Source organism: Sciurus carolinensis, chromosome 4 (assembly GCF_902686445.1).
Source record: "Sciurus carolinensis chromosome 4, mSciCar1.2, whole genome shotgun sequence".
Classification (NCBI taxonomy): Eukaryota; Metazoa; Chordata; class Mammalia; order Rodentia; family Sciuridae; genus Sciurus; species Sciurus carolinensis.
In genome coordinates, this window is record NC_062216.1 from 75,992,616 (window position 1) to 76,011,275 (window position 18,660).

The 18,660-nt window shown below is 36.3% G+C and overlaps 1 pseudogene; it reads right to left on the minus strand.

Annotated features, from left to right (window-relative positions):
* Window positions 1-14,338: 14,338 nt before the first annotated feature.
* LOC124982774 (60S ribosomal protein L24-like) lies at window positions 14,339-14,809 on the minus strand (annotated as a pseudogene).
* Between the last annotated feature and the right edge of the window lie 3,851 nt (window positions 14,810-18,660).

Genomic DNA, 18,660 nt, shown 5'->3' on the forward strand with positions numbered 1-18,660 from the left:
TAAAATTCATATTTCTGACAGCCTTTTTTTCTACATCTTGGCTAAAAATGGTTCTATAATAAACATGAAAGTGCAGGTATGTCTTCAGGAATCTGATTTCAGTTCTTTTGAATAAATACCCAGAAGTGAGATTGCTGGATCATGTAGAAGTTATATTTTCAAGTTTTTGAGGAACCTCCACATTGTCAACCATTGTGGCCGCACCATTTCCAATGGAATTTCTTAAGGAATCTGATCAACACAAATCTGGCTGCCGCAGTGCTCATGGGAGATGAATAATTCTCAAGATGAGAATAACTGGAAAGTAAAATCCATTGACAACCCTCCCCTCTTGGCCAACCTTACTTTTTAGAGGGAATCAACTGTTGAAAAAATTCTTGTGTATCATCCAAAAATTTTATATTCTTATAAACATTTCTTAATGGGATCATGATAAAAGCAGTGTTCCATAATTTCATGATATATTTTGAGTATTTTGCCATATAAGCAGGTATATTGCTACATCAGTTTTTTAAATAGCTACATAAAATTCTGTTATTTGCTTTTATCAGATCTTATTTCCTTGGCTTACTTTTATGAAATATCTCAGTATTCTTCCAATGAACTTTCTCCCTTTACTTAAATTTTCTGTTCTGTGCAGCCAAAGAACTCTAATACAGGAAAAGAGACTGGGAATAAGAGGTAAGCTTTATTTGACATACTTCCTTAGTATAGCCAATTGAAAATTATTTTAACACAATTGAGCATTGCTGAAGGGATAGGGAAGATTTGTATGGTAGTGTTAGAAAACGGCACCTGGAAAGGTATGGAGAGGCTCAGGAACCATATAATGGTTATATCCAAAGTGGACCTGGAAATTTCTTCATGTGGTCAAAATCAGGAGAAAAGACATGAGTTAATAAATAATGACTTGCTTCCACAAATTAGTAGAATTCTTATCCTGAGTGGTACTAGATCTAGTGGAGGATAACTGGACTGTTAACAAGGATGTGGTAAGGGCTGGGGAGATAGCTCAGTCGGTAGAGTGCTTGCCTTGCAAGCACAAGGCCCTGGGTTTGATCCCCAGCACCCAAAGGAAAAAAAAAAAAAAAAAGGATGTGGTAAGAGTAAAGAATTCCCAAGTCTAATTAAACATCTAGGGATTATACAGTACCAAGAAAAATAATAAAGTCAATTGTACTTTAATAAAGTCTTCAGCTTAATAAAACCATTTGATTTGATTTTTTTTTTTTTTTTTTTTTCGGTGCTGGGGATCGAACCCAGGGCTTTGTGCTTACAAGGCAAGCACTCTACCAACTGAGCTATCTCCCCAGCCCCCATTTGAATATTTGGATACACTCTTGGGGAATATAATTAGAATCCATATTTAGTGTAACTGGTTATATGAATGGAAGCATAATGGAAGCCTGAAGAAGAAAATCTGCCAACAATTCAGAATTTGCAAAACAATTTTTATAATCTTCAAATTTATTTTACTGTGTTCTCCATACCTAAATCTACAGGAAAATCCATTTGAGTGAAAACATGTCAAGATTAGCCAGTCAGAAACAATATTTCTTGGACAAAAGTCATGAACAAATTCAGTTTATGTTTAAGCAGAGGAATTAGCACAATTCCAGTCACATAAAATGCTCTTAGTTTGGGCTGAATATACCTGACTGTAGTATCGTAAGCAAAATCCAGTTTAGAATTGAGTCTAAATTTTAGTTTTGCCACATGCCAGTTCTATGATTCATGCCAATGGGAAAATTAACCTCTTCATACACCAATTTTTCTATCTGCAGAAGGCAATCAACAGACATGGTGGTGCGTGTCTGTAATCCCAGCGGCTTAGGAGGCTGAGGCAGGAGGATAGCAAGTTCAAAGCCAGGCTCAGCAACTTAACAAGATGCTAAGCCACTCGGTGAGACAGTGTCTCTAAATAAAATACAAAAAAGGACTGAGGATGTGGCTCAGTGGTTAAGTGCTCCTGAGTTCAGTCTCCAGCACCCCCCACAAAAAAAATGGTAGTCAGTGATAACTTTGTTGTTATTGTTGTTTTAATTTAAGAGAATTAAATAGTTCAAGCAGTATCTGGAAAACAATTGACACTGAGTTAATGGCTGTTCTAGAATTGTTCCTCTCTTCACTGAAGGGCAATAAAACATATAAGCGACAATATCTACCTTTATTAGCCTATTATTCTTGGGATGTGAGAAGGAAAATTTCTTTTTAAATACTCATGAACAATGAAAAAAATATGCAAGGTAGTCTAAAGTTAGGCACAAATCTGAGTAGTAAATTATTATTGGAATTTGGGGAGGAAGGGGAAATTAGTATAATTTAGTAGAGAAAAACTTGTAAAGAATGTGAGAGAGCTGGGGAGCTCAGTGGCGTAATGTTTGCCTGGGATGTGCAAGGCACAGGTTTCATCCCCAGTGTACAAAAAAAAAAGTTTGAATTAGACCTATAAAAATAAAATGTTAAAATCATGTTTCACATATTTTTAAGTAAATTTCACAAAAATGCTACATTATGTGAAGTTGGTATTTTTGAGTTTTTTGTTTTGTTTTGTTTTGGTTTTTTATCCTTTTCTCATGATGCTGGGGATTGAACTCAGTGCCTTGTGCATGTGAGGCAAGCACTCTACCACACTCTACCAACTGAGCTATATCCCCAGCCCTTGAAGTTTTAGAGAGGTCCTAAGAGAAATTGTGTATTTCTAGAAGTACAGGACTGCATGACAGAACATATATCCATACAAGCTGGTTTCTAAAGAGGAAAAGGAGCATTTTGCTCAAAAAGCCACTGTGATCAAAGTAACACGTGTATGGGAAAACAGTAAGATCTTCCACTTATCTAGAACAGGATAAGAGCAGAAGTTTAGACAGGCTACCTATGGATAGGAAACTTCTTGTGGGACGATAGGCAATTTATAAAGTAATTCCCCACCTATTTTTTACCTTGGATAGATTTTTGTTCTTTATTAATTAACTGTACTGATTAAAGCAGAAGTGATAAGAGTAATGAGATTTTGCAGGAAGAATTGACCTGACTACACGATAGCTACCATACGTATGGTATTTTTAAAATTGAAAAAAAGGTATTTTTCAGATTTTTAACTAAAACTGTCAAAAGGTGATGTGGTATACAGGTTTACTTTGTTAAATGGCTTAAAATTTTTTTTCTCTCATTTTTGGAGTCTAGGAGTCCAAAACAAATTTATTGGTAGAAGCAGGTCCCCTCTGAAACCACCAGGGAACAATTCTTTTATGCTTCCTCTTAGCTTCTGGCAATCCTTGTCATTACTTGCCTGTCTTCCCTGTGTGTCTGTGTCTTCACATATTCTTCTTATAAAGACACCAACCATTGAATTTAGAGCCGATCCTAATCCAGTATGACCTCATTTTAACTGATTATATGATAGCTGATTAATGTTATTTCCAAATAAGGCCACATTCTGAAGTTGAATTGACATGAATTTTGAGGAATGCTATCCAAGCCAGTATGGCAGGTAAAGTCTTTTCATAAAATCAGGTGAAAGACAACATATAAAGACTTTAAAAGATTTTTTTCCTTATCACTAAGCAATTACTTTCCACAATTAATAACAAAAACACAGTTATGAAAATGGAGAGGGTTTTTTGGGTTTTTTTTTGTACTCGGAATTGAACCCAGGAGCACTTAAACACTGAGCTACATTCTCAGCCCTTTTTTGCATTTTATTTAGAGACAGGGTCTCACTGAGTTGCTTAAGGCCTCACTAAGTTGCTGAGGCTGGCCCTTGAACTTGCAATTCTCCTGAGTCAGCCTCCCAAACCTCTAGGATTACAGGCATGGGCCACCAAGCCTGGCTATGAAAATGGAATTTTAAAAAGCATTTGGAAATTTAGATTTGCCAGTTGTAAGCTCTAAAGTAATTATTACCCAAACATACTTCTGTTGCTTGTATTTTGCTTCCTGTAAACTTTTTTTTTGTTGGTAGAAATAGGAACCTTCATCAGAAATTTACAGTTATGTGGATTGCATTAACCAGGACTCTAAGTTAGAAATGATAAACCCAAATTAAACTAGTTTAGGAAAGATAAGGGGGAGTGGTTATTTATTGGTTCATATCTAGATTTCTAAGATTATAATGGCTTCAGGCAAAACTAGATTAAGATATTCAATTATCTAGTTCTTTTTCTGTGTCTCATGTCAACTTGTGTTGCCTTGATTTCACTTCTGTCTGGGATTCAGAGGGCTTCATCTCTTTCCATTTCCTTCAGCCTTTTTTTTTTTCAATATTGGGGATTGAGCACAGGGGTGTTCTACCTCCTTATTTATTTATTTAGAGACAGTCTCACTAAATTGCCACAGCTGTCCTTGAACTTGCAATTCTCCTGCCTAAGTCTCCCAAGTCACTGGGATTACACCATGCCAGACTCTTTCCATTTTTTTAGCTTTGCTAGTTTCTGCTTGGTTTCATTCTTCAGATAGGCTTCTTCTAAAAGGCAGGCAAAAATAAACTGTGGTCTCTATCATTTAAACATAGCTTCTTTCCTTAAAGTGCTTTTTCAGAAAACCTAGGAAGAGGCTGGGAAGGAGTCTCTGTTTGTCCTAGGGTGGGTCCTCACATTCACCCGAACTCATCTCCACTATGGCAGGGAGTGTGAAGTTTAGTGATTAGCTAGGTTTGGATCGGCCCCTCTCGGTACATCCGAATGAGGTTCCCACAAGGAAAAGGGCCAAGGCAGTATTCTCTCAAAAGGGAGAAATGGTGAATGGAAAAATATTAATTTAGAGATAATATTCCCTAAATTAATATAGAGATAATATTCTGATTTTATTGGAGATAATATTTGAAAATCAAGACAGATTTAGAGAAATAACCTCCCAATGGTCACATAGTAGCAAAGTACAAAAAAAATTTGAAGTTTATTGCTTTTTTAGTCACTGCTGTAAAAGTGGGGTTTTCAAACATTTTGGTCTATTTTATGATTTAATAAAGGAAAATCAATTAGAATAACTGGATAATCAGAAAATGAGAGAAATAAAATCTCTACCATTAAATATTATAGTAGGAGAATTCCAAAATAGCTCCCATGATTCCACCCCCTAGTATACATGCCCTATACAGTTCTCTCTCCTTGAATAGGACCTTTGAATATGATGGATTATCATTTCATAATTAGGTTATGTTATATGATAAAGATGAAAGTCTTTTGCAGTTATAATTAAGACCTCTAATCAATTGACTTTAAATTATTTGAAAGGGAGAGTATCCTGAGTGAACCCCTTAAGTGAATATCTGGAAGCCAGAGATAGAAGAAATCAGAAATCTGAAGCATCAGAGACACTCCGTATTGGCCTTGAAGATATAAACTGCTACATAAGAGGAGAGGGCCATATGGCAGGAAACAGCAAATGACTTCTAAGAGTTAAAGACTTCAGTCCTACAGTCCCAGGGAAATGAACTCTACCAATAAAATCATGAACTTGGAGGAGGAACCTAAGCCTCAGATGAAATGGCATCTGGTGGAACCTGTCGAGGCACAGGTCTACCTACACGCTTGATCCATGAGGACTATGAATTAACAAATATGTGTTGTTTTAGATACTGTTGGTGGTTATTATATAGCAATCGAACAAATGAAAGGTTCTTTGCTTTATAGTTAAGAAAAGTTATATAAAAGAAATGAAAATATGTAAATATGAATATTTGCATATATTTGACATTAAAATATGTAATAATATAGCATATATATTACATGTTATATATTATACTATAAAAATATCTGTGGTATATAGACTGTGGCAGAGTTGTGTTTTCTGATGGTGGGATAGCACGTATTTGAGATAACTTGTAGGTTTATAAACACAGCAAATTATTAAAATATTTTAATGATTTAGGGCTGTAATGTTATATAATGGGAAGAGCATGGATTGGGACACAGGGGACAGTATTTTAGTCTTCATCCACTTGATCCTTTTTAGGTAAAAAAGGTAATAATTTGATGAAGTTCCTCTGGTTTGTTTTTTTTTTTTTTCCCAGCACATACTGGGGATCAAACCCAGGGCCTCATGCATGCTAGGTCAGTGCCCTATCACTGAGCCACATCCCCAGTTTTCTGCCTCTCACTTTCTATGTTAAATGTGTTTATAAGTAGGAAGTACTTAAACCTGGAAGGGAAAACAAGGTTCCCAAAGTGATGATACATAAATATTCAGGAATTAAAATGTCTGCAACACAGTTAAAGAATAGGTCAGAAAAAAGATGCAATAGAAACAAATGAATTCATGAGAGTGATGGAGGGGAGAGAGAAAAACAGAGGGAGGGAGAATTAGAATTCATAGGAACAGAATCTGAAAGTCAAGGAAGAAGTGCATTTCTAAATGCAGCTAGGATGGGAACTAGGAGACATTGAACTTGCCAAGTCATGGCCATGAAAAGGATTACAGGCCATAAATATCCTATGCCATTTATAATCTCTGGCCTAAATAATGCGAAGATCACCACTACCCTGAAAGCAAGAACAAATTTTGGATCTTCTATTAGTACTACATACTACTTTACCTTCTGTAGATGGAGAGACCTCTATATCATCATTAAATGTCTTGACAAATTGATGTTAAAAAAGAGAATGAGAGTATTATATAGCAAGTCTTTAGTGAATCCTAGTAAAAATGATATTTTCCAAGTACACATACAAGCTTCTCTGAAATTCTGTTATTAATCATGATTCCATTTTGAAATCATGTTTTAGAGCATTTCAGGCTGAACTTAATGTCAGATCCTACTTCCATAGTTTTAAGTCTCTAGATCCCCATCTTAACCCAACCTCTAGATAAGTTTCTGGTCTTTGGCAAAAACATATTATTTCTTGTTCACCAATAACATTTGGCATCAAATGACCTTTGTTACTGGCAAAATTCTAGTATTACAATTCCATTTTTGGTATTGAATTTCTGTTTTGTCTCCTACAGTTGAGTGCTTGTTTTTGTTACCTTCCTAACATCCTAAATGCTCTATGATTAGGCTCAGACTTTTCATTCAACAAATATTAGAGTGCCTACTTTGTGTGATGCAGAATTTTAGGTGACTGGGTTAAGTTGGTGAAAACAAAACTTGTCCTCTTTTACTTTATGGCATATCAGCGGAGAGAGATGGTAAATAATAAACATGGTAAATAAAAAGACCTTAAGCTAGATGTTTCTTGGCATGTCTGAGGAACATCAATGAGGCCAGTACAGATGGAGGCAGAGAAAGCAACTGTAGATCAGATAGGTCAAGAAGGGCCAGATTAACCACCTCCTTTAGATCATAGTAGAGACATTGGTTAATTTGGAGAGAAATCAAAAGCCATTGCAGTTTTGAGCTGAGAAATACTATGATGTAACATTTTAAAAAATTATTTTCTGAGATGGGGGTCTTGATTTGTTCCCCAGGTTTGTCTTGAATTTGTGGACCCAACCTTCTGAATAGTTGGGACTATAGGCATGTGCCACCGGCTTAATTTACATTTTAAAAGGATCCTTTTAGCTACAATATTGGTCATAGACTCTGTAAAGTCACAGGTAGAAGAAGGGAGACTATTGTAATAATGCGTACATTATTACACGCAAGGAGAAAAGGAGACAGAAAAGGAGAACTTTTCTGTCTGGCCAAGATAGAGTAACAGAGACTGGATTTACTCTGTTGTCTGAAAAACAGGACATGATATGTGAAACTACGGTTTTCAAATATTGGACATAAGTTAGCATAAAATAATGATCCCATAAAGAGAGATCAAAGTAATCGCCACAGCTTACCTCTGGAGAGAGTTTCTAGGTCACAGAGCAGTGGAGGGCAACCTAACAGAACCTAGGAGTCTCAGAAATAGAATTCAGTGTTGAAAGATCAGGGCAGCTGGAGTCATCAGAACAGATTACCAGACCGCAAAAACCTACAGAGAAAATACTGAAATCTGCAGAGGTTCCCCTCCCTCAATCCTACCCCTCTTTGGACGAGTACTGATTAGCACAGGTATGTGAAGAAACTACCCACATGCAAGGAAGGAGCCATCTGAAATTGCTAGTGGGAACAATTCCCCGGGCTCACAGATTAACCACAGCAGTTTGTATTCTCATCAAACAGGGTGGAAAAACCAAGTATATCATGGGACAGAAAGTAAAGAGGTAAATATTGACTCAGGAATGGGGTGGGGGAATGCCAGAAAGGTTGCTCAGTCATACTGAATGAAGCTTAAAATCAAGTATGAATACCCATAATGGTTGAAGCAAACAACAGACTAAGTGATAACCTTAAAGAAATAAGATAAAGAATGAGATGACCATAGGAACTTTGAAAACTCCTGTGTATTTCTGGGATCCACATGGCCACAGAGGATCCAAGAGGATTTGTACACATAACTCAGGAAGACCTGAGAAGACCTTAAGCTCTCACCTCTGACTATTCTCAAAACTGCAAAAGCAAGATGTGAAGGATAAGGAAGATTTATAAACTGCCTGGGCAATTACTGGAGATATGTCCAACATGCACACAGAGCCCTTCAAAAAAGACTGGGAAATTTATTGGTTTTGGGCATTTAAGGAAATCTTTTTTTCTGTTAGGAGCTGATCACTAAACTAATAGCAGTTAGAATCAGTTCAGAAAAGTCACTAAACAAGGAGCCCGGCATGATACTTACCTGTAATCCCAGCAACTCAGGAGACTGAGGCAGGAGGATTGCAAGTTGGAGGTCAGTCTCAACCACCTACTCTGTCTCAAAAAAAGAGGGCTGGGAGTGTAGCTCAGTGGTAGAAGGACTCTTGGTTTAGTTCCCAGTACCACAAAATTTTAAAAGTTTTTATAAAAGGAAAAATTCACTAAACAAACAACATCTACAATAAGCAGCAACAACAAACCTGGCAAGGAATGAAACTGATTTTCAGAGTTGTCTCATTGTCCAGTTTCCAAAAAAAGATTAGGAGGCATATAAAAAATAAGGTTATGTCCTATAATCAGGGGGATCAGGGCATTCAATAGCAACTATTCCTGGGCAAGAATAGATATTGGAATTCCTAGACAAAGACTTTAAGTTATTTAAAATATGTTTAAAGAACTAAGAAAAAACTGAAGAACTAAAATTTGAGAGCAATGGTCTCATCAAATAGGAGATTGTGAAAGAGTAGAGACCCCCTTATAAAAAGGAAAGGGTAGAGACCCTCTGATATAAAACAAATATATCTAGTTAAGATTGACCAAACCAAAATGGGTGCGAATAAAATCATTGAGTTGTGCTGATTTTGGTGAATACAAGGATGGTAACCCGAGATAAAATAAAGTAGCCATGAGTTCAGGACATTGTGACCATTTCTGTGAAGCAACCCATCCCTTCGGAGGCCCCAGAAGTACCAGTTTCACATATGGATAGTCTGGCTCCCCATGCCTAGCTCACCCTGCTAACCCGCCAGGTGCAGCCTGAAATAGATAAGCTGGAGCTGGCTGCTGCATTCCTTGGGGAAAAAAAGGAAAAAGACCCCTACTGTAAGCCTGTCAGGATGTTTTTATGGTTTTCACTTTAAAAACGAGCTTACTGAAGTCACTCATTACTACTGCCCCACTTGGAGTAGTGGTCCTGACATGTCAGTCTGTTTTTCTATTTCTTTTTTCTCTCTCCAAAATAAACTCTTTTCCTACTTTAATTTCTGGTGGTCTCACTATGCGTCGATAACCGGACCCCACAACGAGACATCAATAAAGAGTCAAAAATAATTAAAGAGATCCAAATAGAAATTCCAAAGCTGAAGAGTTCAATATCTGAAATGAAACAAGCAGTAGAGTAGCTCAATTGAACATTTGAGATAAATTAAGATTGCACAGCACAATAGCAGGAAAAGGAGCTATATGTGAATGAAGTATTTATAAACACTGGAAGTTAAATTTCATTCAAAATGTTATCAATTAGTGTGTTAATCCATATAGCAATCACTTAAAAAGTACTTCAAAAATATATTGGGAAGAAAAAAACAAGGAAATTGAAATGGTACGTTAGAAATGACTAACAGAAAAGAATTTAGGGGATTGGCGCCGAGGACGAGGACCCAGCTTTGGGATACATGATGAGGAGGAGATGCTGATTTTGTGTCAGGATTTCAAAGAGCGGGAAAGGCGTTTAGGGTTCAGGAGCAAGGGAGAAGGCCCTGGGTGTGCAAGGCGCTGCGCACTCTGATGCATCTTCTGACCCGTGATTGAAGTTTTAAAGATGAGGAAACTGAGGCACAGAGAACTTCAGTGATGGATCTCAAGTCAAGAGGCAGAAGGTGTCAAAGGACATATGGTGGGTCTTACCCCCTAAAGGATCGGAGAGCCATCGATGCACCTGGAGGACTGTCTCCCTTTGACTCCTCTTGGGGTCAATGAAGAGTCCACGATCTACCCACAGGGGGACATCACAGGGACCTCACCATCCTTCAGTGAATTTTGGGTGGCTGTCGTCAGTCTGTTTCTCCTCTGGAGACGTATTGGGTCAATTGTTGACATGGGTTCCAACCTTCTTCCATCTGGGATGTGGTGGTGACTCCTTAAGGTCCAGGAGAGCTTTGTTCACACCCACAAGCCCCTTGAGTTGTCACCCGAGACAGTTTCCGCTCCTCCCTGTCCTGACAGAGGTCACACCCATTCCAACTGTTGTACTCCGGTCCCTCTACCTCGAGGAATAAAAATTTGTCCATTTAAAAAAAAAAAAAGAATTTAGTAACAGAAGAATAAAGGAAAGAAAAGACAAAAAGCATGTAGAAAAAAATGGTAAAATGACAAATATAAATCCTACTCTCTCCTTTATTACATTAACTCTAAATAGATTAAGTTATCAAAAAGCAGAGATTAGATGCAGATACATAAAAGAATACACACAAACCAACTATATGCCAAGATGCAAACCGGTTCAAAGAAGGATGAAAAAAGATATGCTATGAAACAGAAACCCAAAGAAAACTGACGAAGTTGTACAATCAGATAACTATCAGAATCTTTTAAGAAAAAAAAAATTGTTACTGGAGACAACAAAGAACATTATAAAAATAAAAGGTCAATATATCAAAAAGATACAGCAATTAAAAACACACACACCTAATAATGGAGGCCCAAAAAACATTGAAGTCCAAAATGGACAGAACTGAAGGGAAAAAGGAAAATTCAATGAAAGTTTTTTTTTTTTTTTTTATAAGACTAAAAATACAGGTTTAAAAAAAAAGAAGAAAACATACACAAAATAATAAATAAAAAGAACAAAAAGATTTGTAAACTTTAATACCTCAATTTCAATAATGCACAGAACAATGAAACACAAGATCAGTAGGAAAATGGAAATCTTGTACAACACTGTAAACCAACTAAACCTGCTAGCTCCTAGCAGACATTTGTGGAACATATTAATATACAACAGCAAGACATATTTTTCTCTAGTGTATATGTAACATTTTCTCTAGAATGGAACATATGCTACACTATGAAGCATGCCTCAATAAATTAAAAAAGATTGATATCATACAAAGCATGCTCTCTAGACACAATGGAAGAAGTTAGAAATCAAAAAGAGAAGGAAATTAAAGAAACGAATAGCTACATGAAAATTAAACACCATATTATTAAGTAACCAGTGAGTCAAAGAACAAATCAAAGGAAACTGGAAAATAATTTGAGAAGCATAAAAATGAAGACACAAAATACCCAAACTTATGGGATACAATGAAAAAGAATTAAGAAAGAAATTTATACTATAAACACATTTAAAAAGAAAAAAACTCAAATCAATAACTTACCTTTCACATTAACAACAGAAAGAGTAAACTTAACCCAGTACAAGCATCAGGAAGGAAATAATAAAGATTAGATGGAAATTAATGAAATCAAGAATAGAAAAACAATACAGAAAATCAATGAAACCAATGTTGGTTCTTTAAAATGGACAACAAACTGACAGATCATTAACTACACTCACCAATAGAGGAAAAAGAGGGAGAAAGAGTAAAGTCTCAATTTATGAAAATCTTGAGTGCAATGGAGAATATATTACTATTGATTTTACAGAAATAAAAAAGATACAGGGGTTGGGAGGGTGTAACTTGATAAAGTAAGTACTTGCTCAGCATGCATGAGGCCCTGGGTTTGATCCACAGCACTGCAAAATTAAATAAATGCTATGAAAAACTATCTTTAAATAGGAGAGATAATTTAAAGGAAATACACAAATTTCTAAGAGGACACAAACTACCAAAACTGATTCAAGATAAATCCCATAAAGAAAAGCTTAGCCCAGATGCTTTCACTGATGAAACTGATGAGACAGGGTCTAAGTTGCTTAGGACCTCGCTAAGTTGCTGAGGCTGACTTTGAACTTGTAATCCTCCTGCCTCAGCCTCCAAGTCACTAGGATTACAGGCATGCACCACCACACCTGGCTCCTATCAAATATTTAAAGAAAGAATGAAATTTTTCACAAACTCTCCCAGAAACCAGGAGAGAGGGGTACTCTTCCTAACAGTCTGTGAAGCCAGTACTAACTTGATACCAAAGCCAAAGACATCCCAAAAAAAGACTACCTACCAATGTTTCTTATAGATGTAGTTGCAAAAATCAATAAATACTAATCCTCAAAAAGCTGACTACAGAGTTATATATAAAAAAAGATGATACACAATGAGCAAGTGAGATTCATCCTAGTAATTTGAAGTTGGCTGATATCCAAAAGTCAAGTAATATAATATACCATCCCAATAGAACAAAGGGCAAAATCCGTATGATCATTTCACTAGATTCAGGAAAATCATCTGACAAATCCAACATATTTTTTTAGGACAAATTAAAGGATTTAATATTATCAACACTTTAAAAAACAGTCATTTGCAATATGCTACTATAATTAGAACAGCGTTTGGTTTAATACAAGGAATTTCAACAGCAAATTTAGAGCTTCCTTAAAACATAAAAACTTGAGACAGTGAATTGATGCAAACATACTACATCTGAGAAAAATACTCTTCTTGTGAATATTAATAGTCAACTAAATATAATCACTGTCACTGTGACTGGAGGAAGGCTTTTAAATTTGAATTAGGGCAACCTAGTGGAAGGCTTCCAATGGAGGAAGGAATGGGACTTAAAGTTGGGATAACTCGAAATGCCAGGGACAATGAGGAGACCTATTTGGGAGAAGCAGTTACATGTCAAAACAACAGGAAAATATTTTAAAAATTAAAATATATGTTTCAAAGCATGTGCATCAGCACCTCATGGTGAGTTGAAACTTCTTTAATAAGGCCCAGTCTGAAAAATGCATATAAATGAGAATTTAGAGAGCCGAGAGACACTTTAGTCTGCTGAGTGCAGGGGTATGGCTTTGCATTTTGTTCAGGGTCTCTACTACATTGTAGGGCCTTCAGAAATAATAGTCTCTTTTTAAAAAGATATTGCTTATTTATAATGATTAAATGATCTTGATTGAAAGATTTGACCACATAAAAGTTCATGAGCATTGTACTGACTTTAAGGTTTTACCTCTCAAATATTCCTGAAAAAGCAGTAAGAAAAAGGCAGCTTTCCTCATTATCTAAAAACTCCTTTTCAGAGGTTGTTCACAGTGTTCTAAATGAAATAAACAGGCAATATTGAAGCTAAGGGACAAACTGAGGAACTGCTTCCCACTTAAACCAAACAGGAATAAAACTTAAAACAATCTGCTATAAACTGCAAGGCAAAATACAGCTCAAAACTGAATGGAGCTTGGTGTCTTTTGCTAAGTGAAGGAGGAAGTGTGATTACCCACTTGAAGTTCCAGTTACACCACGAATGCAATTCACTTTGGGGAAAATAGTTTAATGTATCTCTCAGAAAAAAATAATTTATACTTTGCATCACAAACAAAACTGGCTACGATGTCCAGAGTCACTAACCAACCTTCATTCTGTCCCATACTGCTGAAAGTGCATCCAAGACGGGGAGACGTCCAGGGTGGTGAACTGGTGGTCCGTGGTGATCTATCACATATCTAACTTTTGTGTCACAACGGTTGATAATCCCATCGTGCCTGTCGAAAGAAAACTCATACCCCATCCTCTCTGTCCAAACCTGCTCACTATTCCGATTGTGAATTCTAATGATGTTTCACATATCTTTCTAATACCATCTTTCCACTTCCACCCTTTCCTTAACACCGCATTCTAGAACATCTGTTCAGAAAGATAAAATCACTTTTTGTCTGAATCTGCTCTTGGAATGGATGACTCCTCTGACGGTGAAATTTGTTGTCACGAGTTCTTTTTTTTTTTTTTAATGTATTATCTTTTTTTTTACATTAAGTTTTAGATACATCTTTATTTTAAAATCTGATCTGCCAATTTAGCATTTTCCACCAACTCAGGAAGCAGAAACCTTCACAGGCTTCACGATCTTTTGCTTAGATCCTGGCTCTGTGGGAGCCTGGGCAGCAGCCATTGGCGCCTGTCTAGATGCCTGCTTAGCCTTTCTCGCCCCCTTGGCCGCCCTGAGAGCTTGCTCTAGTTGAGCCTTCTAACTTCCGGCTTCGGATTGCTCTTGGCCTTGATATTCGCAAGAGATGCACCAGTGATGGCTCTCTGAAATCTGACTGGACGTCGGGTTCTCTTCTCTTGAATTTCTTCCCACTGGCCCTTTCTGTGCTTTCTTCTCTAGAGGACAGTCCAGTTTATCTGCCAAGGATTCCTCTTGGTTAGGAACGCCGACTCGCATTTTGCATTAAGGAATTGGAAAACCCTTCCGCAGGTCCTGGTGTAGTGCCTCAGGTGTCTGGTCTGTTCTGTACCCGCTAAAACTGCACAGCTCGACCTTCATGGCAGTGGCTGCTGGGAAAGAGGAAAGATGGCGAAAAGGAAGTCATATTATCTTTTTAATGGCACTAGGATGTTAGTGAAAGTTCTCTTTCATTCTTTGATGACTTTGCCACCCTGGCTGGGATACACTTGATGAGTCATAAGGTACGAATATGTTTAGTTTTGTAAGAAACTACCAAACTGTCTTTCAAAGTGGTGGTAGTATTTTTCATTCCCACCAGCAATGAATGAGAATTCTGTTGCTCCAGAACCTCATCAGCATTTGGTGTCAGTGTTTTGGATTTTGGCCATTCTGATAGGTATGCAGTGGTATCTCACTGTTGTTTTAATTTGCATTTCTCTCATGAAATATGATATGGAATACTTTTTCACATATTTATTTGCTATTAGTATGTGTACAAGTATTTGGCCCACTTTAAAATTGGGTTGTTTTCTTATTATTGAGTTTTAAGAATTGTTGGTATATTTTGTATAATAGTCCTTTGTCAGATGTGTTACTTGCAGATATTTTCTCCCAGTCTGTGTCTTGACTTCTCATCCTCTTGACAGTATCTTTCAAAAGAGTAGACACTTTTAATTTAAATGAAGTTCATATTACATACTGTTTCTTTAATTCTTTTATTATTTCTTGCCTTTGATTTGTATCTAAGAAGTCATAGCCATACCCAAGGCCGTATAAATTTTCTCCTGTATGGTCTTCTAGTTTTATAGTTTGGTATTTTACATTTAGATATGTCATGCATTTCGATTTAATTTCTGTGAAGGGTATACAATCTAAATTTTTTAATGTAAATAAACCACTTGTTGAAAAGACTGTCTTTTCTCCCTTTTCTCCATTGTCAAAAATTGGTTAATTATATGTATGTGGATCTGTTTCTAGGCTTTCTAATCTGTTCCATCTTTCTGTTACTTCATCAATATCATACTGTCCTAATACCTATAGCTTTATAATAAATCTTGAAGTCTTGTACTCACTCCTTCAATTTTATTATTTTCCCTCAATATCTTGCTGGATATTCTGAGTCTTTTGCTTTGCTATATAAATTTGAGAATCAATTTGTTGATATTCACAAAATAACCTGCTAGGATTTGATTGGGATTGCACTGACTATAGATCAAGCTGGGAAGAAGTGACACTGTGACAATACTGAGTGCATCTATGAATGTGAAATAATTCTCCACCTAGGTCTTCTTTGATATCCTTCATTAGAGTTATAGTTTTCCTCTGTTAAATTTAAATCTAAAATCTATTTCTTTTTTAGGTGATAATGTAAGTGGTACTTTCAAATTCCATTTGTTTGTTACTAGTATATAGGAAAGCGATTGATTTTAGTATATTAATTTCAAATCCTGCAAATTTGCTATCATCTCCCATTAGTTCCAGGAGGTTTTTTGGTTTTTATGAATTCTTTTTCTTATCTACATAGATGATCATGTCATCTATGAACAAAGATTTTATTTCTTTTTTCTCAAAAAATATATTTCTTATCTTACTGTATTAGCTAGGACTTGCAGTATGATATTGAAAAGAGGGAGTGAGAGGGGCCATCTTTGCCTTATTCCTGATCTTAATGGGGAAGCTTCTAGAGTTTCACTATTAAGTATGATGTTAGCTATAGGATTTTTTTTTCATATTTATTTAGTTGTCAGTGGATCTTTTATTTTATTTATTTATAGGTGGTACAGAGGATCAAACCCAGGGCCTCACACGAGCTAGGTAAGCACTCTGCCACTGAGCCACGCCTCAGTCCCACAGCTATAGGATTTTTATAGCTATTACTTATCAAGCCAAGACAGTTTTCCTGTATTCCTACTTAAATAAGAGTTTTTAATCATGAATGAATTTGGATTTTGCCACAATCTTGTCACATTCTTTTTATGCATCTGTTGATATGACCCATGTGATTTTTCTTCTGTAGCCTTCTGCTGTGATGAATTACATTCACTGATTTTTCAAATGTTAAATCACCAGGGATCAATCAATTTGGTCATGGAGTATGGTTTTTTTTATACATTGTTGGATATGATTTGCTAATATTTTGCTGAGGAATTTTTTTTTTTTTTTTTTTTTTTTTTTTTTTTTTGTGACAGAGTCTCACTATGTTGCCCAGGCTGGTCTCAAACTTCTGGGCTCAAGTGAACCCACCCTGGAGCCTCTAGAGTAGCTAGGACTACAGGTGCATGCCACCATATCCAGCTTTTATAGAGAATTTTTACATCTGTGTTCATAAGATATTGGTCTCTAGTTTTCTTTTCAAATATGCATCCAATCCTAATATTTTCCCTCTTCTTCCGATGCTATAATTATATGTTAGGCTGCCGTTATCACCTCATGGATCTCTAATTATCTACCCCCCCCACTTGCTGGGGATTGAATCCAGGGCCTTGTGCTTGCAAGGCAGGCACTCTACCAACTGAGCTATATCCCCAGTATGTTTCTCTCTGTACTTCATTTTGGACAGTTTCTATTTTTATTTCTTCAGGTTTGCTGATCATTACTTCTATAGTGTCTGATCTGTTTTTGTTCTCATTCAGCTTATTTTTAATTTTGCATTTTAAATACAAAATTTGAATCCTTTTTATCCTTCCATTTTTCTTCTTGTCCTGTTCATGTTTTCCTTTACATTTTTAGCATATTGAAAAGATTTATAATGGTTCTCTTCAGGATCTTTTCTAATAACTCTATTATATCTTTAAACTGTTTATTTCTATTGCTGTATTTTTTTTCCTGGTTATGTATCGTACTTGTCTGCTTCTGAATATGTATGAAAATTTATTGGTACCAGATATTGAATTTTACATTGTTATTAGGCAGGATTTTGTTGTATTCTTTTAAATACTGTTACACTTTTTTCTAGGGTGTAGTTAAGTTACTTGGAATCTATTTGATTCTTTTGAGTCTTGCTTTTATATTATTTGGGGGAAGGGGTTGGGACTTGAACCCAAGACTTTGCATATGCTAAGCACGCACTCTGCTACTGAGCTACACCCCCAGTCCTCTTTTTGTGATTTATTAGGACACATTCAATGACTTTTTTCTGAAAATTAATTTATCCACATTACTAATGCAGAAACCTTTTGAGGACCCTACCAAGGGTGTGTATGTTATGATGTCTGTTGACTCAGACTTTTGGAATCATGAAATATTCTCAAAACTGTGATCTCCATAAATTTTCAGCTAACCACATCCTGACGGATCCTCCCCACCTCAGTTAGTGTTCCTCCTCCTCTCAGTTAATGTTCTCTCATGGATATTCAATTCTGGACTAACAGAAAACTCAAAAGGATCCTCCAGAGATTTCTTTCCATTTGGCTCCCTCATCTTTGGTACCCTGTCCTGCAAGTTTTAGTTTTTCCAACTCTAAAAATTCAGTCTCTGACTCCTTATTTCAGTAAGACCCTCCGACTGTTTCAAGTCCCACTTCCTGTCCTGGAGCCTAGATCTTGCCTCCAGGGATTAGGCAGGGCAGATATAAGGCCCATCTCATTTGTTTCCCTTTTCTCAGTGATTATAGTCCTGAGCTGCCTGTGCTGTGTTGTCCAATGTTGGAAGACCATTATTTCACATATTTTATTTGGCTTTTCAGTTGTTTATAGGGCTTCATACAGCAGTTATTCCCTTATGGGCAGAAGTGAAATTATGGCTTAAAATATTTTTTCAAACATCTAGGTATTTTATTATATCAATCCCTTCTTAAGTCTGATAATTTTGATTGCCTTCTATCCTTATATGTTCTTAAGTTCCAAAACATCTTTTAGAAGTTTGTCACTCTCTCTCCTATATTCTGAATCATACCTTATTATCCAAGTTCATATTATGTTGTTCTCTGAACCTACTTCTTCCAAACATTT